The sequence below is a fragment of the Narcine bancroftii genome, chromosome 8 (assembly GCF_036971445.1).
Source record: "Narcine bancroftii isolate sNarBan1 chromosome 8, sNarBan1.hap1, whole genome shotgun sequence".
Classification (NCBI taxonomy): Eukaryota; Metazoa; Chordata; class Chondrichthyes; order Torpediniformes; family Narcinidae; genus Narcine; species Narcine bancroftii.
The window spans coordinates 55,751,224-55,759,732 of NC_091476.1; the positions used below are offsets into that span (position 1 = coordinate 55,751,224).

The 8,509-nt window shown below is 42.8% G+C and overlaps 1 long non-coding RNA gene across 1 annotated transcript; it reads right to left on the reverse strand.

Moving 5' to 3' along the window:
* Window positions 1-4,976: 4,976 nt before the first annotated feature.
* LOC138741757 (uncharacterized) lies at window positions 4,977-8,094 on the reverse strand. Its single transcript, XR_011343744.1, has 2 exons — window positions 8,021-8,094; window positions 4,977-5,400 (listed from the first exon to the last, which is right to left on the reverse strand). It is a non-coding gene; the product is annotated as an uncharacterized lncRNA (long non-coding RNA).
* Between the last annotated feature and the right edge of the window lie 415 nt (window positions 8,095-8,509).

An 8,509-nucleotide genomic window follows, 5' to 3' on the forward strand; every position in this document is an offset into this window, starting at 1 on the left:
CTTTTCCCCATTACATTTACTTCCCCTGATAGGCAAACAATTCTCTATCTGTGTCTTCAAAATATCTAATGAGGCAGCCTCTACTGCTTCCTTTGGCAGAGGGTTCCACTGCAGGAACTGGTTCTGATCAATTTACTGAATTAAACGTTTTATTCTTTTGTGCTTTCAATGCATGTTATTAGATTTTCAGAACAGCGGACAATATTTATTTTCCATTGGCCACAAATACCATTTCATTTCTCGTGCAAATCTGGGTGTGAAATATTTAGGGAAAGGGTGAACAAGATCCATAATTATTACACAAAAAGTGAGCACTGCCAGCAGGAAGAGTGTGTCAGAACACACATTGTTATTAACGTTATGACTAAGAAGGCAGGCTTCTATATATGGATGCTTTATTGATTAAAAACCTCAAGGCCTTTTATGAATGGGTGGTTTTAGTCAGTTTGTTGACTATAATCAATTTTTATGGCATGGAATCACAGGGCACCTGCTGCAATTTGAGATGGAGCTGCAAAGTTCAAGCCAAAGATTGGATTTCAGTAATAATACGTCACCAATGACATCATTAATCTGCAATAAAAAGGGATTATCCACAAGACAATATTGTCTGGGATGTAAGTCCGGAAAATACTTCAATATGGCATCATTATCAGCACGCAGTGAAAACCGCAGTTTATTTCTTTTCCCCCTGGAGAAAGTATTCAATGAAAGATCGTGATGCAAGATCTGCTTCTATAAAGTTGAACCAGTTAAACTCAAAGGAGAAAATATACAGCACTGAAGCAAACTAACAGGCAGAATGCATACACAAACCAGAGTACCACACAATTGTAAATGTCCCTTTTGTTTACAACTGATACCTGCAGCAGGATCAATTTAGTTGAAATATGCAACACTATTCCTGTGAATCTCTTATGTGACTGAGCCACTTCAAACATCATACCATGGGTTCATTTCATTTGGAAAAGAAAACAAACTTAATAAAAAAAGAAAACTGATAATTTCCAATTGGGTTTTCTGACCTGAGCAACTACAACAGTGCTCTAATTACAGACCGTTAAGGTTAGGAAGATTTGCATGGTTTAATGGCTCCTCTGCTGCTTCCCTAGAGACAGATAAGCCATGAGGCTTTTTATCCAATTTGCTGTGAGATTTGTTGACAATACTTTATTGAATTTGCTCAACAATTATAAATATTAATTCAGCAAATTAGCGCGGAGACATCAAGATCGTCAAAGCTGGTGTCTGCAAGCCACCGCAGTGCTTGGCAGACTTCACACTGTTTTCTGTCAATTATCAATGCAGATCTCCATCCTCAAAAACTCTCCCCAGTTTCAATCTTTCCACATGAGCTCCAACTCCAACTTTACCCTCCATGGGTTTGTTGGAACTATCGTGCGTGACAAATCAGTGGATATTGGGCAACACAGGCCCATGTGCCTGCACTGAACATGATGCCCAAATCTCTGCTGCTTGTTCAGGTGTCTATCTAGATACTACTTAAATGCTCTGACCACATCTGCTTCCACAGCTACCTCTGGCAGCCCAAAATTTCTTCTTATCATGTCACGAAACCCACGAGTCAAACAGCATGGAAACAGGTCATTTGGCCTGACTTTGGCCCTAGGCTGCTTGCCCTCTCCCTGTAGCTCAGGTCTCCGAGTCTTGGCAACATCATTGTAAATTTTCCTAGCACCTTCTGCAGCTTGACGACATATTTCCTACCACACAGTGACCAAAATGGAACACAATGTTCCAAAAGGGGCCTCATCAACAATCAACAACTGCAACATGATCTCCCAACTTCTCTATTCTACTCAATGACTGATGAAGTCTATTTGCTTACTCAACACCACTCTCTCTCCAACAGAGCCAACTCCAATTCATTCAACATTTTTTTTTCTTTAAGAATCAAACAATCAAACTGCAATCATTTTTTATTTCATGCAGGCCCCCTTCCCACTTCTCTTTTCATTCACCCCATGCCCCCTTCCTCTCTGCTTCCCCCCCCCCAGGTCCTGAGCCTTGATTCATTTTTACTGTCCCTCTTGATCAACCCCTCAGAGAGATGAGCTCTTAGCAAAGGCTCTGACTTTGACCATTTAACCTTAAGATATAGCAGCAGAAGTAGGTGTTTTCACCCATGGTGACCGCTCCACCATTCCATCATGAGCTGATCCATTCACTCACTCAGCCCCACTCACCTGCCTTATCCCCATAATCTTTGATACCTTGACTATTCAGATACATATCAATCTCTGCCTTAAATACATCCCACGACCCGGCCTCCACAGCCACCTGTGGCAGCAAATTCCAGAGGTTCACCACTTTCTAAAAGAAATTCCTCTGCATCTCTGTTTTAAATGGGTGCCCCTCAATCCTGAAGTTGTGCCCTCTTGTCCTTGACACCCCTACCATGGGGAAAGAACTTTGCCTCATCTACTCTGTCCAGGCATTTCCACATTTTAAATGTTCCTCTGAGGTTCCCCCTCATTCTTCTGAACTCCAAGGAACACAGTCCAAGAGCTGCCAAACATTTCTCTTATGCAAATCCTTTCCAGGAATCATTCTTGTAAATTTTCTCTGAACCTTCTCCAATGCCAGCACATCCTTTCTTAAATAAAAAGTTCAAAACTGTGCCCCATTCTCCGAGTGAGCCCTCACTCGTGCCTTATAAAGCCTCAACAAGACATCCCTGCTCTTGTATCCTATGCCTCTAGGTATGAATCTCAACATTGCATTCGCCTTCTTCGCCACTGACTCAACCTGGAGGCTAACCTTTAGAGCATTCTGCATGAGGACTCTCAAGTCTCTTTGCACCTCCAAAGTTCAAATTTTCTCTCCATCCAAATAATATTCCTTCTACCCAAGTGCATGGCCATACAATTTCCATCATTGTTTCTCATTTGCCACTTCTATGCCCAGTCTCCTAATCCAGTGGTTCTCAACCGTTTTCCTTACACTCACATCCCACTTTAAGTCATCCCTGTGCCATCGGTGCTCTGTGATTGGTAAAGGATGACTTAAGGTGGGATGTGAGCGGGAAGGGAAGGTTGAGAGTCACTGTTCTAAACCCAATTGTTACTGAAATATTTTGCTTGAGAAAAATTGTTATTGGCACATTTCCTTTGGAGCTCTGAAACCGTGCACATAACGAGTCAATGAGGTACAATTAAAACAGGGTTTTTCAAACTTTTCCTTCCCACTCACGTCCCACCTTAAGCACCTATGGCATAGGGGATACTTAAAGTGGAAAGAAAAAGGTTGAGAACCACTGTCCTAATCTATTAAAGTTTCTCTGCAGCCTCTATTCATCGCTACCTGCCCGTCCAACTATCTTTGCATCATCTGCAAACTTTGCCACAAAGCCGTTTATTTCACAATCCAAATCATTAGCATAAAACGTGAAATGAAGTGGCCCCCCCCGACACCGACCCCTGCGCAACACCACTGGTAACCTGTAGGATTCTTTTATTCCAACTCTCCGTTTCCTGTAGACCAGACAATGCTCTACCCATTCTAATAGCTTTCCTGTAATTCCCTGGGTTCTCATCTTGATAAGAAGGCTTCTGTTAGCATCCTGTCAAAGGCCTTTTGAAAGTCTAAATGTACAACATCCACTGCCCCAGCTTGCTTGTGGTTACCTCAAAAAATTAAAGTATGGGACAAATATTATGTTTTTTAAAAGATTTGGAGACCAATTAATTGGAAAATTTGAAGATGGCAATCTGGATGTAGTAGTGTTTCCTTATCCCACGATCTAAGAATTGGTGTTTTGGTATTCTCTTTTCTTTCTTTTCTTTTTAGGGGTCAGGTGGGTATAGGCGTAAGACTTGTAGGGGTGGGGGGGGGGGGTGGAGGGAGTTTTGTTTGAGCTTTTTTAGGGTTTTTTATATATAAACTATGTTAGAATGAGGATATATTGTATCATTGTATTATTGTTGGTACCATGGTTGTTTTTCTTTTAAATAAAATATTTTTAAAAATTGAAGCAGTTTTGTCAGGAAAGATTTTCCCTTTCGAAGCCACACTGACTTTGGCCTACCTTGTCATGCACCTCCTGATCCTCTGTAACTTTATCCTTGACAATCAACTCCAACAGCTTTCCAAGCACCGATGTTAGATTAACAAGTCTATAACTTCCTTAACGCTGCCTCCCTCTCTCTTTTAATAGCCGAGTGACCTTTGAAATTTTCCACCCTTTCTGGAACCAGGACAGAATGATGTAGTCTTCTACTGCTTCCTCCTCGATCTACACTTCCCTTGCCAAGCTATGAACCTGTTCAATAGTGTCTGGAAATCCTGATCAACTGGACCCCTCCTCTTGACCATTGCCTGAGAAATATAGCCAACATATTAAAAGATTCAAGCCTCGCAGGTCACACTCCTTCCATCAGGAAGAAGATTCACGAATGTGAAATCCCAATATTAACAGAGTCCTGAATGAATCTCACACCAGGACATTATACTGTCTTTGTTCTGTACCAACTGATCTGTCAACTGATTTGTACTCTATACCGTGCTTCTCTTGCTGAACCATGGATCAGTTGATTAATAGGACTGCTTGCAGAACCAAATTTGACTATACACTTGAACTTAACCTTCCATACAGCTATGAATCAATAACTGTTTGTATGCTTGTTATCCCCACCCCCGCCCCCCACACTTACTTAGTCTTGCATAGGCTTCTCATGAACCTCCACGTGCTTCACTGAGGACCAACCCAAACATATTATCAAATCTATCGACAAGGGCAACGCTGGTGTGATTTGATGAACCTACCTTGTCCTTATGAAGCCTTAAACAGCAGATCCCACCAGGTATTAGATCATTGTGTTCCAGATACTAAGACAAGGTTGTTGGATAGATTTTGACATAGAAAGAGAATGGGAAAAAGGCAGACACATTGTACAATATCCATATGCACTGAAATTCTTACTTGTTGCAGCCCAAAAAAAGAAAACCAACAAAAATTTAACTACAAATGTACCTTTGAAAAGACACAATAAATACCAAAAAAGATCGATAATAAATATCAGTTATCCTTGTAGAAAAATATTGACTTTGCAATCATGAAGAAAGTCCTGTGGGTCTGATCAGTCCCTGATCAGTGTAACAAGGGAAGGTTCAAGAGCCTAATGGCTGTTGGAAATAAACTGTTCTTGAACCTAATGTTGCTGGTGTTCAGGCATCAGTATCTTCTTCCCAAAGGAGGAGTGAGAAGAGGTTGTGTTCCAGGAAGTTCTTTATAGTGTTGGTTTCCTTCTTGAAACAGTTCCTCACACAGATGGAGTCAATGGTGCTGACGGTGTGGTGTTTGCGAAGTTTCCTTATAACCATGTCATTTTCGTCTGGGTTTCGTCCCACAAATGTGCAGATTTTGACAGTATAAAGTGCCTGGAAGAGAAATTGAAACTGATCTAATGCACAATATATTTATGGGTTTTGGTGGAAACTAAAAAATGTGGAGCACAATCTGCCGCCGCTGTAATAGAATGCTTAGAAGTACTGATTCGAGGATGAATTACAGAATTGGTATTAGCTGCAAGTTGCTTGCAATTTCCATGTCCTTTTTGATGCTCCTCAGTGAGGAGAATATTCAAATTGAATATGAAAGCAAAAGTGAGGTTGAAGTTTTCCTTTGTAATAGGCTAGAAGAATGGCCATAATTTAGAAGTGGAAAATTACATAAACCAGAAAGTCTGCAGACACTGGAGTTGAATGCAATACATAAATGTGCTGGAGAAACTCAGCAGGTCACACACCATCCAACGTTTGTGTGTTTGGAAGCTGAGTTCATAATCAAAGGAGGATCCTGAGATTGTAGTGTGCCAGATAGTAGCCAATGAAGAGGATGAAACAGGTACTGGAAATTAAGAATGGAAGATGAAACACTTCTGGAGGAATTCAGTTTGTTTACAGGTCCAGGTCACAGAATCTGCACTCTCTTGTCTCCATTCTGGGGAATGGAATTTGTGGTGAGTTTGAAATGTTGGTTAGTCTTTACTTCCTGTGCGTGCCGTGTGCCCTGCACTATCATCGCTGTGTCTGCAGACTTCCATGCTTAACATTGTTCTTCCACCCTTTTTATTCGGAAGAACTTGCAGCCTATCAAGGACTAGATTTGGAAATAAAGATCAAAACAAAATATTGATCTTTCCTTCAGCATATCTTGTTACAGCAATCGGAGAATTGTCAGCATTGGATAATATATTCAAAGATCATAGTGTAATATCATATGCTTGTGAAGTAAAATTTTCTTTTGAATACTGGGATATATTATAAAAATCCAAATTAGCCATAATTATATTTGTGAGTTAATGAACTTCAACATCATAAACATCTAATTGTTAACATACATTAGCATTTTAAATTCTTAAGGTGTTGTTAATGTCTATGATTGCTTTACACTTCTGGTATGGATGAAGAACAGTTAAAAATGCATAAACATGAATGCCACTGAAAAAGACCATTTTGCCCATCAGATCAGGGCTGAGAGGGAGAGAGAGAGAGAGAGAGGGGGGGGGGAAGAGAGAGAGAGAGAGAGAGAGAGAGAGAGAGAGAGAGGGAGGGAAAGAGAGAGAGAGAGGGAGAGAGAAAAAGAGAGAGAGGGAGATGGAGAGAAAAAGAAAGGGAGAAAGAGATGGAGAGAGAGAGAGGGAGAGAGAGAGAGGGAGAGAGAGAGAGAGAGAGAGAGAGAGAGAGAGAGAGAAAGGGAGAAAGAGAGAGAGGGCAATGACCTGAATCAACGAATCTGACCTCAATTAGTAAACACACAGAAACGCTGGAGGAAATCAGCAGGTCTTGCAGCATCAATAGGAAGTAAAGAAATATTACTGACATTTCGAGCTTGAGCCCTTCCTGAAGGTATAAGTGAAAAACGACTGGTGTCTGTATTAAAAAGATTGAGGAGATGGGAGGGGAAGGAGTACAGACCTACGAACAAAAGCTGTTAATTGAATATGGTAAGAGGGTAGGAGAGAGGAGGGGTGAGAATTAATTGGGGTGGGGGCAGCTTTGGGCACTGTAAAAGGAGCTGAATCCAATGGCTAACCCCTTCAGGTTCACTGGTGAAATGTTGCTTCACTCAAAAGGACTGTTTGGGGCCCTGAATGATGGTGAGAGAGATGTTGGCATAAGTGGAACACCTTCTGCGGTCATAAGGTTAGGTGCAAAAGGGGCAATTGATGGGAAGGGTGGAGTGAACAAGAGAGTTGGGTCAGGAGCAGTTCCTGCGGAGGTGAAAAGGGGAGGAGAGGGGAAGATGTGCCTGGTGGAGGGATCATGGAATTGGTGGCAGAAATGGCGATGCATTGGCTGTGGAGGAAGGTGGGGTGGTAGGTGAGGATAAGGGGAAACCTGCTTTTGTTGCATGTTGGGGCAGAGGGAGCGAGGGCAGATGCATGAGTAATGGAGGACATGCGAGTGAGGGCTGAGTTGATGGTGGTAGAAGGGAACCCACATTGTTTGAAGAAGGAGGACATCTCCTTATTCACAACAGGACCAACCAGTCCCCCTCCACCATTATCCTACTCTGGTTTGTAGAACTTGTCCTCACCCTCAATACCTTCACTTTTGACACATCCCACTCTCTCCAAGTAGAAAGGCATCACCAGGGGTACCCGCATGGGCCACAGCTATGCTTGCCTTATTGTTGACTACGTGGAGCAATCTATACTACAAGCCGACCCAGGCAGGGGCCCTCCGCTCCATGGATGGCTACTTTCCTGCTGCTTCTTACATCCATGATGACCTCATCGATTTTATCCACTGTGCTGCCAACTTCCACCCTGACCTCAAATTCACTTGGTCCCTCTCTAGCAACACTCTCCCTTTTCTCGGTCTCTCTTGACACAAACTCTCGACAGACACTCGACAAACCCACAGCTATCTTGACTACCCCCAGGGTCCGTCTTAGCAGGGGACATTAGGGTAACCATGGGAGACAAAATCTGATCTTTGAAATCTCATTCAGCTTGGGGAGGGGGGATGGGAGTTGAGCTGACGACCTGCCTACCTTGAACCTCCTCCGTGCCTTCCCCCTCCCTCCGACGTACCAAACGTGCCGTATAGTGATGCTAGTGACCTTAGGCTGCGGGTCACAAAGCCTCATTTGGAGGGGGTAGTGGCTGTGATTGGGTGAAGCATCACAATACCTCACTTGGGGGGAGGAGGTAATGCCCTCAAAAACCCCCCTCCCCTTGGCACTGACCCTAACTACCCCCCCCCGATAAATATTCCATTCCTTCCTCTCAATTCATCCATCTCCATCTCATCTGCTCCAGGATGAGGTCTTCCATGCCAGAATATATGCCCCTCCTCTTCAAATAATGTGGCTTTCCCACTACCACCATCAACTTGCCAAAGGAAATAGGTTCTTCCAGTTCACCATCTCTCCATTCAACTATGCTTCTCTTCTCATCTTTGTTGATTCTGTTAATACTTTCTCTCTTTCGCTCTCCTTCCAACTCTCCTTCCATCTCTCTCTCTCTCCCCCCCCCATAAG